General features: G+C 34.9%; 1 protein-coding gene across 3 annotated transcripts in view; it reads left to right on the top strand.

Annotated features, from left to right (window-relative positions):
* Positions 1-16,067, top strand: part of TTLL7 (tubulin tyrosine ligase like 7) — a 141,023-nt gene that overhangs the window by 24,237 nt on the left and 100,719 nt on the right. The window contains exon 1 of one of the 3 annotated variants that reach the window (XM_038002240.2): positions 15,888-15,967. The exons of the other annotated variants lie outside the window; for them this stretch is intronic. The gene's annotated coding sequence lies outside the window, so the exon portion shown is untranslated. Of the gene's footprint in view, positions 1-15,887; positions 15,968-16,067 lie in introns of those variants that run through there. 3 annotated transcript variants of the gene reach the window in all.

Below are 16,067 nucleotides of genomic sequence, written 5' to 3' on the forward strand. Positions count from 1 at the left end.
CATGATCTTCTATAGGTTATGGTCTGTATTTAAAAATGAAACGGAAACAAACAAAAATCTGTAGTAGAAAGTACATTAGAATACTACATTTTTACTACATCTGTAGTAAAAAGAACATTAGAATATATGGGAGTCCCCTTTGAAATATGCAGATTTGCAGAGTAACTATTTGGCTCTTCCTCAGCAGGGTTTCAAGATGGTTGGAAACAGACTGATGACTGGCATATTTGCCGTTCAAAAAGCGACATGCTATGGCACAAAGGTTTTGAAAATCAAACAGACCTGAGTCTTTGACAAGTTACTGAACCCCTTTGAGTCTCAGTTTTCTCATATGTAAAATGGAACTAATAAAGCAATCTGTGAGGACTAAATGAAATAACACATCTGTTTACAAAGGTTTTGAGAATCCAACAGACCTAAGGCTTTGACAAGTTACCGAACCCCTTTGAGTCTCAGTTTTCTCATCTGTAAAATGGAACTAATAAAGCAACCTGTGAGGACTAAATGAAATAACACATCTGTTTAAACAGTGGGTTTCAAACTTGACTGCAAATTTAAATCACTTGAGGAGCTTTAACAAATCCAGACCCATTAGCTTAGAAAGTCTGGGGCTGGGAGCCAGTTATCAGTATTTCTTAAAGCTCCTTTTGTGCAGTCTGTATTGAAATGCCTGTTTGTAAAGCCTATAGTGCAATGTATGTAACATGGTAGATATTTGATACATGTCTTGTCCCCTTGAATAAATATCAACTCATGTATAGCTAGCATTTTTATAATGCTCACTATGTAATAGGCACTGTGCAGAGTACTTTTCATATCATGTAGAAAATGTGTACCTTGTTATTCTGTCAAGTAATGAATTAGCATATGGCTGAGATAAAAAGAGAGAGCGCTGCTCATTAGAGAGGAAAATGGTTATTTTTTATCATCAGGAGCTAAGTTACATATGTAATTATTTCAGCAAATTATGGAATTGGCTTCCAGAATAGAGACTGAAAAACTTAAAAAAATTTTTAGATTGAAAATTTAAACCTTAGATAATGAGTTATGGGTAGATATAATAGGTCAATTTGACAAAGATAAATACTTCAAAGATAAATAGGTCTATTTGACAAAGATAAAAACATGTAACAGTACTAATTTTAGCAGAGATATATTGATGTAGTAGATAATGTCTAATATGTTTTCTATGTAGTACCAAAAAGTAAACATTAACCAACAAATAGCATCTGCCATATTATAATTCACTTGACACCCCAATCTGTTAGGCTTAATGGCATGAAGACAATAACTTATATGTTTATTAACAAGATCCATATTTTTCATTGTATTAAGTAGATACTTTTAGTAGTCTGCTGGTATACTTTTTGTTAATTGTTATTCTTTTGGATTTTGGTCTTAGAAAATTTATTTATTGTGATTATTTTCCAATGATTTTTTTCATAATAATGACTTTAAAAAGAACATTTAAAAGAATGATTTATTTTAATATATAACCTATTCATTTTCTTTGTACTTAAATACGAATTTACTAATTTTGTTGTAGTCTTTGGTTTGCTTCCTAGTTTTCAATGACAGCTTCTATAATGGCAATGAAAAAGCATTCATTTTTTTCATAGATATATGTGTTCCTAATACTTAGTATACATTCAAATAACATTTTTCCCATGTCCATGAAATGGATTTATAAATTGCTACATCAGTTTTGTTTAGGTGAAATGCCTGTTGATTTACTTTTTCTTTTGTGTTTTTTCTTTTGACCTATTCAGTTATTAAAACATTTGTAGGATGCCTGCGCTCTTAAATGTAAATGAGTTAGTACAAAAATTTGAGGTAAAACATGTAGAGTGAACTGCAAAAATCTTCAGGATCCAGCCTAATCCTGTCCAGAGGTAACCTTTATTCTAACTTCTGTAACTTTAGATTTAGTCTTGCCTGCTTTTTAACCTCGTAAAAACGAAGTCATGCAGAATATGTACAAGATCTATATGAGGAAAACTACAAAAACTCTGATGAACAAAATCAAAGAAGAACTAAATAAATGGAGATATATTACAAGTTCAATTATAGGAAGGCTCAACATTGTCAAGATCTCCATTATTCTCAACTTGATCTATGGATTCATTGCATTTCCAAAATTTCAGCAATTTATTTTGTGGATATTGACAAACTGATTCTAAAATTTTTATGGAAAGGCAAGAGATCCAGAAGAGCCAACACAATATTGAAAGAGAAGAACAAAGTTGGAGGACTGACACTACCCAACTTTAAGACTTACTATAAACTACAACAATGAAAACAGTATGGTATTGGCAAAAGAATAGACAAATAGATCAATAGGACAAAACAGAGAGCTTGGAAATAGAACTACATAAATATAGTGAACTGATCTTTGACAGTGATGCAAAGGCAATACAATGGAGTAAACATATCTTTTCAACAAATCGTGCTGGAACAACTAGACATCACATGCAAAAAGATGAATTTATACACAGACTTTACACACTTCACAAAAATTAACTCAAAACAGACCATAGAGCTAAATGTACAATGCAAAAGTATAAAATTCCGGGAAAATAATGTAGGAGAAAACTTAGATGATCATGGGTATGGCAATGACTTTTTAACTTTAACACCAAAGGATGATCCATGAAAGAAATAATTTATAAGCTGGACTTCATTAAAATTAAAAGCTTACATTCTGTGAAAAACAATGTCAAGAGAATGAGAAGACAAGCCATATACTGGGAGAAAATATTTGCAAAAGACACATCTGACAAAGGACTATTATCCAGAATGTACAAAGAACTCTTAAAACTCAACAGTAAGAAAACAAACAACTCAAACAATGGGCCAAAGACCTTAACAGACATCACACTAAAGAAGATATATAGAGATGGCAATAAGCATATAAAAAGAGCTCCACATCTATGTCATTAGGGAAATGAAAGTTAAAACAAGAATGAGATGCCACTATGTACCTCTTGGAATGGCCGAAATCCAAAACACTCACAACACCAAGTACTGATGAGGATATGGAGAAACAAGAGCTCTCATTCAGTGCTGGCAGGAATGCAAAATGGCACAGATACTTTGGAAGACAGTTTAGCAGTTTGTACCGTGTGATCGAGCTATCACATTCCTTGGTATTTACCCAGAGGAGTCGAAAACTTATGTCTACCCCAAACGTGCATATGGATGTTTATAGCAGCTTTCTTCATAATTGCCAAAACCTGGAAGCAACCAAGATGTACGTCAGCAGATGAATGGATATATCCAGACAACGGAATATTATCCAGCACTGAAAATAAATGAGCTATTAAGTCATAGAAAGACATGGAACCTTAAATGCGTATTACTATGTGAAAGAAAGCAATCTGATAAGGCTACATATTGTATGATTCCAACCGTATGACATTCTAGAAAAGACAAAACTGTGGAGATAGGAAAAAGATCAGTGGTTGCCAGGGGTTGGGAGGGAATTGGGAGGGATGAACAGACAGAGCACGAAGAATTTTTAAGGCACTGAAAATAATCTTTTGTTATATTATAATGATGGATACATTGGTCCAAACCCACAGAATGTACAACACTGAGTGAACCCTGTGTAAACTCTATCAGTAATTATGATATATCAGTGTAGGTTTGTCAGTTGTTAAAAATGTATCACTCTGGTGGTGGATGTTGATAATGGGGGAGGGTATATGTGTGTGTGACAGGGAAGGGTACAGAGGAAATCTCTGTACCTTCCTCTTAATTTTTCTGTGAATTTAAAACCACTCTTAAAAATTAAATATTTAAATAAATCAATATGAAAAATATTTGACCCTAGGCTCTGAAAATAGTTAGGAACTGGAGATAGATGATCTAAATCCCTTCTTCCCAATATTCTTCTTTGTCTGACATTCTATTATTAAGATGGCTAGGACTGTTTTTACAGGACAGGCAGACTGAAGTGGGGAGTTTATTTCTAGAGATAACAGAGGCATCAAAACATTAGAAGCAAGGAGAACCAAGAATTATGTGCCAAGAACTAGAAGGTAAGTCTGAATGGCCTGCAAAACTACTGGGTTCAAAAGTGATCAATGATGGAGTACAGAACCAAGAGCCTAGCAAACTCCAGCAAGTGCAGTAGAGTTAACAGTGAGTGAAAGATTCCAGCAATAGGAAACCGAGCAGCATCCTGGAGATCCGAACCATGTATGGAGCATTCACCAACAACTCTATCAAAATCACTCCAAAAAAACTAAGTAAATATGGAATACCTACTATGCAAGTACAACAAGTGAACAATATAATCAACTATAGCGTACTTACTGTGCCATATCAAGGCATTTAATTACATCCACCAAACGGGTTGTAATTCCTAAATCCTCCACATAGAAACTAGATCCCAGGCCTTGCTGAGAATCAGTGCTAATACTTAATATGTGTTTATATAATAGTTGGAGCGTGGCAGGGTGTGTTGGTTGAATTTAAAGGCCACATCTCAATGGGTCCATCATCAGGTAAATGATTGAAGTCTTGGGCACAAATAATATGATTTAGGGATAAGTGTTGAGTAGATGCCTTCAATGTCCTGCCCATATCCCTTGTATATTACTTCATTTTGCTGTATTTCCAATGGTATGTCAGTATCTGCATTTCTTTGCTTGAAGGCTTTTCTGGGAGCCTTGAGTCTGCAGGTCTTTGCTTTTCCAGTCTTCCTCCCTGCACTCCCTTCCCCCTTCCAGAAGAGGAGGAATTGCCTTGAAGTTAATACTCACCCTGACACCCACAGCAGCCTTCAACTGCTGGTTGACCCTGGTTGGGTTAACTCTGAAGCTGTGTGTTTTACACTGGTTCCCTGACTTTCCTAGGGGATTAAGCTCTTGCCACCCACCATGAAGCTGTCATTATCATACACTCTTTATTGGCTGCTTTTCCTACTCTGTTTTGCTTCCCTGCTTCCCTACCAGTATTTCCAGCACTTCCCAAAATAAACTACTTTTATGTGAATACTCATATCAAGGTTTATTTCTGGGGACCTCAAACTAAGACAGACCTCTTGGATAACACCCTCAATTAAAAGATAGACAGAAGAAAAACTACATCTTATTTCCTCAATTAGCAATTATCTTTTGATTTTCAAGTACTTCTTGGACTTTCTGCTTGGACATGCTGGTGATATCTCAAACCTGACATGTCCAAATTGAAATCAGAACTTGAAAAACCAACTGCTTCCACACTGATTAGGAAAAAAATATTCTAGGATTTTGTCTGTGGGCTTTCTTTCCGTTCATTTCTAAAGGGAAAATATTTTAAATGAATTCAGTATGTACTGTATGTTCCTAATTTTCTCTCATTTGGGTGTGAATAGCACCTCATACAAATATAACCTGTACTGTAACTTCACTGCTAGCTATTTTCACATAATGATCTCAGTCTTGGCTTGAATTCCTGGAATCTGGAATCAGTTAGTTGATATACTCTAGAAGTATTAACCTCAGAAGTAGTTTAGCAAATATTCTAAGTACTAAAATATACACAAAATGTATAGTAAAATTTATTGTGGTGTATGATTCATAATTGATTCTTTTCATCATTGCTTTACAATATCCTGAATTTTCAAAAAATAAATTGTGACATGTGAAGCAGGTAGACAGTGAATATAATATCCCAATTTAGGCATATTTGTTTAGGCTTAGTAAATTAAAGCAAATCTTCAACTTTATCATTCATTCATTCATGGTAAAATACATATCATTTCATTTATTATGGATCATTCTTATCCTTGTTCAAATAATTACATCTTCCCATATCAGTGAAAGCTCTTCATTTTCAATTTTAATGACCATTTAATTATCCATTGTTTGGCTATGTCATAATTTATGTAATTATTGGATACATTTAGGTTGTTTTCAGTTACAGGTATTATTAATAATGGCTTGACATACATTCTTCCTCACAGATATGCTTCAACATTTTAGACAATTTTATCAGGATTAATTCCTAAGTGGAATGACCAAATCAAGAGCGTAAACACTTTGTATAATTTAGGATTTTGCTGTACTTTCTAGTTGTTTTCCAGAGTGTTCCCCTTTAGTGATGGGCTAGAGAGACAAACATTATAGGCCACCTTCAAAGAAGTAGATTAATAAATTGCTTTGACTTTGACTTGAGTGATTTATTCTCAGTTTTGTAATTTAATAATACTAAAGTCAGTGAGTTCTTCTTAAAGTGATGATTTATATATACAAAAGTGATATTTAATTTTGTGATATATGAGATATTAGTTGTAAATAACATTTTAAGTTTAATAATGTAACACTGATTTGAATCAATGTAATTGAGAGAGTAAACAACAATACCATTGTCCATTATGAGTAGCCTATTCTAGTGTACCTGCATTCAAAAGTAAACTTGAGAAAAGTAATGTAACCACAAAATACTGACATTGAATATCGTCAAATGGTGTTCTTGACACATTGCTAGTAATATCTATGTTCGAGAAAATAACTGTAAATAAAATTGAATAGTTTTTTGCAACTATTATTTAAAACTATTAATCTTATTTAGGAAATACTTATGGAGTACCTACTATGTTCAGAAGACATTTCTGTATTCAAGAGAAAATTACATTTTTGTGTATATTTTTCTTATTTCCCACTTTGATAAGTAAGAATGTTCTCATTCTGAGAACATGGAATTTATTTCAATTTTATATTGAAATTAAAGCAAATTCAATATATATTTATATATTTAAATTATATTTATTGAAATTTCAATTTTATATTGAAATAAATATATTTATCTTTAACTCCTTATTCTTGTCATTAAGATTAAATTGTCAAAACTTTTAAATAAAAGATAATAAAGTTAAATAAAGGACAGGGAGACTTCTCTAAACAACTTTAATGCTTATTATTGATATCCTTACAACTTACCACCACCTTTGGTGAAGGAAAATTCTCTTTGACAATAATATAGATTTAGATCATGAAGTCAGCTTCTCATTTTTCTTTGACAGTATAAGATGAGGGCTCCGTGTAGGAAAATAATGAGAAACTCATGAGTTGAGAAAGATACCTCAGTTTCCTAGTCTCAACGTTAAGAGAGACCAAGAGAAATGACAGTTTTCCAGGCCAGTATCCTAGGTGACTTTGAGTCTTCCAACACATTTTTTTTTCTATTATTCTTTGTAATTAAACCTCTTCAGTTTGGAATTTAGCTGTTTTAGTTTCATCTAACTAGAACCCAAGTCAGAATCAGAAGGTAAATATACTTCTAGTTAGCCAAAGTAATGTCTCTACTCAAAACATGAATTTAGATATAATCTGTTTGCCTTTGTTTCCCATGGTGCAGTTCTTATCTTCTTGGTGGGTCAGTAATTGAGGTTATGAATAAGGAGAGCAGAAAAGATGGCAGGCAACCTCATTTTGGGATTAGGTGAGATGGAGAGCTGGTACTCATGACTCCATTTTCTTTTGTGCAATAATATTATGGCCCAGTATCACAACAACAGGCAGATGTGGTATTGGCCGTCCACTGTTATTTGCCACTGAGTTGGTTACTGTTTTTTATAAGCCCATTGGTATGGTCCTTTTCACACTTTGCTCCAAATTAAGTCAGTCTCCTCCCACAGCAAAGTTGCTGGTTTTCATACCTTGCCAGCTCTGGTAGAACTACTGCACCAATGGAGCTGGAGGGTGGTGATGTGTGGGAACAGCTCCAGGTTAAAATGCCATCCAGACTGTTCTTACCCTAGGTTCAGTAGTTTTTCTTGAATAAAAGTGTCTTCCTTTCTTGTATGCCTTTGGTCATTTTCCAGGGTCATGAAATGATTATTCTTGACTTTTTTTTTTTTTTTTTGCTGTTTTATCATTGTTTTTTGAGAAGAGTTGCTGAACTCCTCATTCCAGCGTTTTGGAAATTTTACCATTTTGGATCCAGTTTTAACTGGAATGTTAAAAGTTATATTTTGAGTGAAGGCTTGAGTTAGAAAACCTATGTAGAATATGAACAACTAAATTATGCTATTTTTCTGTGGCCAAAGATTTTAGAATATTAGAGTGAAAAGGGGTCTTAGTTCCATTTTCTCTTTTTTCAGGTTAATAATTGGGAACCTTAGTGCCTTGTGCAGTTACCATGCAGATTGTTGATGTTAGAACTGGATTTGGAAATAGCTCATTCCTGAGTCAGTCACTGCATCCCCTACCATAGTGCAGCTGCAGACACTGTGTCCTCCTCCTGCAGGTTCAGCCCTTTCCCCCCGAACTAATCCTTCCCAGTCTAAGCACGTGAAGATTCTCAGCCCTGACCAAAGATGAGGTCTGAATGAATTGTGCTGCCTTGAACCAGAAGTCGGGGATGGGATCTAGTGATACTCTCCAGGAGATTCTGGTGCACATTCAAGTTTGAGAACTGTTGGCATAGTTGGCAAAAGGTGGTTGTTGTTTTCTTTAGAAATTTTCTTGTACTGTAGAAATTTTGATAGCCAATTAACTGCTTTAAAAAAGCATTTAAAAATCACATCTAAGATCCTATTTGTTACAGGACATACTATTATTTTATTTACTTAAAAAAAACCTCTGCAAATTCAACTATGCAACAGGGCTTTCTTAATAGTACAATTTTATTTTATACTGTTGAAAGAACCCTTTAAAGGTAGTATAAAAATATTGCATCACTTTCATCCATACAAAAGAGAGAAAATTTAAGTAAAATAAATTCATTAAGACATTCTGTAAACTTCTTCACATTAGAAGACAGACTCCTCTGAACCTCTTCTTGATTCAGCCCTCATTATCTATGTTTTTCCACACAACATCATTCTCTGGCCATTGAGAGTTGATGCCACATTTCTTAAAAGAGTGGTTCACTGTTTTCTGGGTTTTTCTTTCAGCTTCTGACGTGGATTCTGCCAATTTTGATGTGTATGTACAGCAGTGATAATGGTGTCAGGACTAACCACTAGACAGTGATTATAAGATAATCACAATTTTAGAGGTTTTTAAATGTTAAAAAAAAACCAGTGTGGATAGAACCAGAAATATGATGGTGATTATAGACAATCTCTATTTTCTACCCATTTCCTTAATTCTAGAGATAAATACTGTAAATTATTCTTTATACAACTGTCTTTATCCATTTCCTTCTTTTCATAATGATCTGGCATCCTTAGTTTAGGCTGTGGTTATATTTAGGTTGGTTTATCATTTTCTCCAGAACCTTCTTGCCTCATAGAGTATTTTAATCAGGTTTGTAGTTTCATGAAATGTAGCTGATCCTATGGAATAATGAATGTATTAGTCGGGGTTATTCATAGAAATAGAATCAATTATATAGATGGAGAGGGGTTGGGGGAAGACAGACAGAGAGAGACAGAGGGAGGGAGGAGGGTGGCAGAGAGGAATTGGCTCATGCAATTGTAGAGGCTGGCAAGTTAAAAATCTGCAGAGTAGTCTAGCAGCCTAGAGGCCCAAGGAAGAGCTGATGTTGCAGCTTGAGCCAAAAGACAGTGTGAGGCAGAATTCTCTCTTTTTTTGGGGGACTTCAGTCTGCTTTCTCTTAACAGATTGGATGAGATAATAATCCTACCCACATTATTTATGGAGAGTCATCTGCTTTTGTCAAAGTTTACTGATTTAAATGTTAATTTCATCTACAAAGTATCTTCAAAGCAACATCCAGACTAGTATTTGAACAAATATCTGAGTACTGTGGCCTAGCCAAGTTGACACATAACATTAATCATCACAATGAATTTACCTTTATTCATAATCTTAATCATGTGATAGCAAATCTTGATTTGCCATAGACATCATTTTGAGCTTCCTAAATGATCTTAGCATTCTCACCAATTAGTACCTACTTAATAGCAGGTGGAAAGTTTCAGTTGTCAGACTCTAAGATCTTTGGGGATGTGGTCAAAATGTAGAAGTCAGATCTACTGATGAGAAAGAAGAGTTTGAAATATTTAATTATTTAAATAAATAATAATTGGGGACTTAAAAGTGCAGAGCACAATACCTGCGCTGTAGAGAATGCAGAATGTATGCATTGTGTATTCCCTTCAAGAAGCTTATATTTTAGTTGTTTAAAGAAGATATTCAAATGAAATATTTAAATAATCCCTTAAAGCAAACAACAATACTGTATTTAGGGAGAGCATTTAAAATTGCATACCAAGTATTATAATACCAAGTTTTAGCCTATTTTCACACTGCTATAAGGATCCTACCCAAGACTGAGTAATTTATAAACAAAGGAGGTTTAACTGACTCACAGTTCTGCATGGCTCAGGAGGCCTCGGGAAACTTGCAATCATGGTGGAAAGGGAAGCAGGCACCTTCTTTGCAAGGCGGCAGAAGAGACAGAAGAACAAAGGAGGAACTTTAAACACTTATAAAACCATCAGATTTCATGAGAACTCACTCACTATCACAAGAACAGTGTGGAGAAACTGCCCCCATGATACAGTCACCTCCCACCAGGTCCCTCCCTTGACACTTGGGGATTATGGGGATCAAAATTTGAGATGATTCCAAGTCTTTGCTATTGTGAATAGTGCTGCAATAAACATACGTGTGCATGTGTCTTTATAGCAGCGTGATTTATAATCCTTTGGGTATATACCAAAGGGTTGGATGGGATGGCTGGGTCAAATGGTATTTCTAGTTCTAGATCCTTGAGGAATCGCCACACTGTCTTCCACAATGGTTGAACTAGTTTACAGTCCCACCAACAGTGTACAAGTGTTCCTATTTCTCCACATCCTCTCCAGCACCTGTTGTTTCCTGACTTCTTAATGATTGCCATTGTAACTGGTGTGAGATGGTATCTCATTGTGGTTTTGATTTGCATTTTTCTGATGGTAAGTGATGATGAGCATTTTTTTCATGTGTCTGTTGGCTGCATAAATGTCTCCTTTTGAGAAGTGTCTGTTCATTTCCTTTGCCCACTTTTTGATGGGGTTGTTTTTTTCTTGTAAATTTGTTTGAGTTCTTTGTAGGTTCTGGATATTAGCCCTTTGTCAGATAAGTAGATTGCAAAAATTTTCTCCCATTCTGTAGGTTGCCTGTTCACTCTGACGATAGTTTCTTTTGCTGTGCAGAAGCTCTTTAGTTTAATTAGATCCCATTTGTCAATTTTAGCTTTTGTTGCCATTGTATTTGGTTTGTTAGACATGCAGTCCTTGCCCATGCCTATGTCCTGAATGGTATTACCTATCCAAATGTCCATCAATGACAGACTGGATTAAGAAAATGTGACACATACACACCATGAAATACTATGCAGCCATAAAAAAGAATGAGTTCATGTCCTTGGTAGGGACATGGATGCAGCTGGAAACCATCGTTCTCAGCAAACTATTGCAAGAACAGAAAAGCAAACACCGCATGTTCTCACTGATAGCTGGGAATTGAACAATGAGAACACTTCGACACAGGAAGGGGAACATCACACACCAGGGCCTGTTGTGGGGTGGGGGTAGGGGGGAGGGATAGCATTAGGAGATATACCTAATATAAATGATGAGTTAATGGGTGCAGCACACCAACATGGCACATGTGTACATATGTAAGAAGCCTGCACGTTGTGCACATGTACCCTAGAACATAAAGTATAATAATAAAAAAAATTTGAGATGAGTTTTGGGGTGGGAACACAGAACCAAACCATATCAATATTGTTGTAAGATTCATCTTTTTAATGTTCTTAATATAAGCAAGTCTATTTTAAAAAAATAGATTGACTGGGGAGAGATAGATGAACCTGTTTCAAAATAATCTATAAGTTCCAGCAGCGTGGCATGCTCACCAAAGCCAGTTCAAGGCAGAAATAGAATTTTGTGGTCTGTTGATTAAGATTGTTCTAAAGAATGCACATTTTTTTTCTAGTAAGACTTGTATATATGGATACTTTTGAATTCTAGGTAGGATTAAAAAAACAGTAAATTCAAATCCCATGAGGCATAACTGAAAATCAGCTTTGTTGATTTAGTATAATATTCAGTTTATAAAACTGAGATGCACGCTGTGGGTATATGGCTACATGTATAATTTTATCAATACCTAGGGTCAACTGTCATTCTTGAATGTATTTATCATTGATATGATCACTGTCAGCATGTTTTAGTTGAATTATTAGATTTCAGGTAGTTTTGGAGCTGTGAATCTCTGAAAGCTGCAAAGCTCTGAACTTCTCTGAAAGAAAAGTTCTGAGCTTCTCTGAAAGAAAAATGTGTGTGTTGAAGCCAGGCAACATACTTTTTTTTACTTGCTAGAACACCCAATAAGAAGATGAGTATTAAAAACACGTTTACTGCCTTAACAAGATATAGAATAAAATAATGAAACAATAATTAAACAGATTGGTGATAACATTTCTACAGTGTTTACTCTGTGAGAAGGGAAGGTAGAGGTCAAGAGAAGAAAGAATGAGTGAAAAACCAAATTTGCACATTTGAGAGTATCTACAGAGATTATATTATTGTGCACTGGTTAATTTCAGGCACCAATTCTATTCTGCATTCCATGATTGTTTGTTAGAATGAAGGACAAAAATAGTTCTTTTCCTCTGCATTTCTATAAAAGGACTGGTTTCATGGCAAAGATTGTGGTGCCGGATAGATACACTGTTTTTAAAGATTTGGAGTGGGGTTTGGAAAAGATTCTTATTTTAAAATGAGCTAAACGTATTAAAATATAGTTGAATTTAATTAGTTTTCTTTGGAGAGGGCCTTCAGGTAAAGTCTATTGGTATTTTGTTTCTTTCCAAAGGTGATTTCATGAATTAACTTTGCAGCTAGTTTAATAATCTAAAACCAAAATAGCCTTATTATTCCTTCCCTCCTTAAAATCTTTGGTTATATACACAACTAAGGGAAGGTATACAGAACATTTTATGTACTAGGCCTGTACATTTGCTTTTTTCCATATGGATTTTTTAAACTTGCATGATTCTTGTAACATAGTTTATTTTTTCTGGGATTTAATTTAATGTAGTGGGATTTGAAAACTGTGACAAATTCTGCCTGATTGTAGAAATTAGTACAATTGCAATTTTACTATTTTAAATTAAAAAACCTTCTAGAGAACTGTATTCCCCTGATATGATAGCTCAGCAGTTTAGTTCCTGTGCTCCAAGCTGTGTGTTTGAGGTTGGAGAATATGTATATTAAAAGACACTTTAAAAACTGCTACCTAGCAGTCAGTTGTCTCATGGAGGAAACATGCAAGGAAATCTCTTATTTCACGTGAGTTGTGGCATTTTATGCAAGGACATTTTGAAGTAATTTTCTTTATTTTAAAATAAAAAATGGAATCTAAGTTCCTTATTTGTTTTGGATAGGAACCTGGTTTAAGCAGAAAACATGGTTTTTTTTTTTTTTTTTTTCAGTTTGTATTACTGAAAAGTTTAGGAATCTGTTATCCCTCTCTCTTTCTGCTCTGCCTCCTTCACGTTGACTTCATCCACAGGCTATGTGTAGAGGCAGGATGGGGACCAGCAACTGCAGGTAGTGCATCCTCTCAGGTTCAAACACAGCTCACAAAAGAACCTGTCTTCTTCCAGATTCTGAAAATGAGTACTGGGCCTGATTCTCACTGGTATTAGTTGGATCCTGTATTCATCTCTGAACCAATTCCATGGTCAAGAGGATGGGATCCCATGATTGTTTAGTCCTAAGTCATGTATGCATCCTTGGAGCTGGGATTGGCATCAGTTCCTCCCAAAGCATATGCTTTGAGAATGAGGAAGTAGTGCTTCACTAGAGGAAATTCAGATCGTGGTTACAAGAAAATAGGTAAAAGCAGGCTATGACAAAAATGATAAATGTCCAAAGTCACTGTGCCATTGACTTGGTGTTTAGGCTATGTATGTTTTTTAGAAAACAAAATAATAATTTTTATTAGAGTAGCGTTGTCCATTAGGAGATGAATTTAGCTGTTGGTAACAGAAATTTCAAATAACAATGGCTTAAACAAGATGGAGATTTACTTTCTCTGGAGATAGGTGGTCCAGGACTGATGGAGCATAACCAATGTCACATTGGATTGCTGCAACTCCTGCCATCACATTTGCATTCCAGGTTGGAAGGAAGAGAAGCAAATGAATGTCCACTGATTGTCTCCTTCCCTTTAGAGGTGTTTTACTGGGAAGTCCTGCTCAACAACTTCCACTTCCACTTCATTGGCCAGGTCATGTATACTTGTAAGGAAGTCTGTGAAATGTAGTTATTTAGTTAGGCACAATGCTACCCCTAATAATAACAATGGAATAGGTGTTTTATTAGTAAGGAAGCACTAGTGAATGGCTGTTAGGTAAGGAGCTAGTTGTGTTCATTACTTGTTAAATTATTAACTAATGTGGATGCCATACGAGGTTTATTTAAGAATTCAATGAATTTTATATATTTAAGATTTAAGACACAAAAGTAGATGGAAATATAAATAGTAAACTAATACAAACCATAAAATAAGCAATAAGCTGTGCATTGAATAAGTATCAAAGTAAGAGGTCCAAGGAAAAGTTAAAAGATGATTCTGATGTATCTATCTCTTTGATGTTTGGCTATGTAGTGATACCCTTTACCAAGATATGGAACATAAGAGGAATATCAGGTTTTCAGGGGAAGTTAAAGAGTTAAGTTTTGGACACTAAAAACTATAAATGCTGGCATCAAATGACATTCGGGTGATGTCAGTTGTTCACCAACTAAGCAGCTGCACATTTTGATATCTATTGTGCATTTTTTGGCAAAGAATGAACTGGCTGTTTTAGAAATTCTCTACTTCCCCTAGTCCCTCTCTTTTAAACCTTGTGATCAAAGTTATTGAAATATCAAGAGACAAGTCTAACAGACCCTAAGTTTCAACTCCACAGCTCAGAACAAGAGAAGTCTTTGTGTAGTCAGGCACAGGTTGGGTGTTTTGAGGATATGAAGTTCAACTCTCTTAGGTTTGGTATAGTTCTTTGCAGGGTCAGGAAATGGGAGAGGTAAATGGATTGACAAAAGTGAGTGAGATATGCAAAAGTTAACTGATTACATCACATATTATTCATAGGAAGCAAGTAAGACTTTTTTTTTAGGCTACTGGAAAACTATTTAAAACTGAAATATTATGTTGTAGGAGAAATATACCCAAAGGGGCTTTTGACCCTACTTAAGTGCTTGATGAATACATTATGAAATAACCTTGTCTTCTGTTACTTTAATAACCGAGTTATAGCTGTTATTTGCTTTGAACTTTATTCATTTCACCATTTATTGAGTGAGCTTTTCTGCTTTTTCATTATCCTAGGTACTGGAAATACAAATATTAATAAGAGAAAATGCCTTGAAGGTATGCTGTGTTATCATTACCCATTTATCAGTCCCTGCTTTTTCATGTCACAATAGGCTAAATTCCAAAGACGAGACAGGCCTCAGAGTTTAGTAGACATTTTGTATGGTTGCTCTAATTACACATACTATACATTTACCTTTTTCCATATGGCTTTTCCCAACTTTGCATAATTCTTGGACCATGGCTTAATTTTTATGGTATTAAATTTAATTTAGAGGGATTTGAAAACTGTGACAAATTTGTCTGATTTCTAACTGTGCTAGAAATTAGCACAGTTTAAATTTTATTATTTTAAATTCAAAAAACCTTCTAGAGAACTGTATTTCCCTGATATGGTAGCTCAGCAGTTTAACTCCTATGTTCCAGGCTCTGTGAATAGGCTACAGCCAATTTGAAAAATAAATAAGTATTAAGTACATTAGTGGGAGCTACTGTCACTCAAAGTCAAGATTAATTGTTACTAGAATGAATAAATAATTCTTGTGTTTATTCTTATGTAATATCATATTTGGCTCCTATCAGGTTTTTAGAAGTAGTTGATCAAATGGTTCTTTCAGGTCTAGAACACGACAGATCCAGCTTTGGGTAATCGACCCAGCCAGAGAAAGGGAGACAAAAGTTACTATGTTCAAGGAGTAAGTAGCTTCTCTAAATACTCTTTCAACTTGTACACACAATGAGTGATGGCAATGTTTTATTGTTGTGAGAGTTGTTTGGGTGATGTCATTTGTATAC

This window comes from Chlorocebus sabaeus, chromosome 20, assembly GCF_047675955.1.
Source record: "Chlorocebus sabaeus isolate Y175 chromosome 20, mChlSab1.0.hap1, whole genome shotgun sequence".
Classification (NCBI taxonomy): Eukaryota; Metazoa; Chordata; class Mammalia; order Primates; family Cercopithecidae; genus Chlorocebus; species Chlorocebus sabaeus.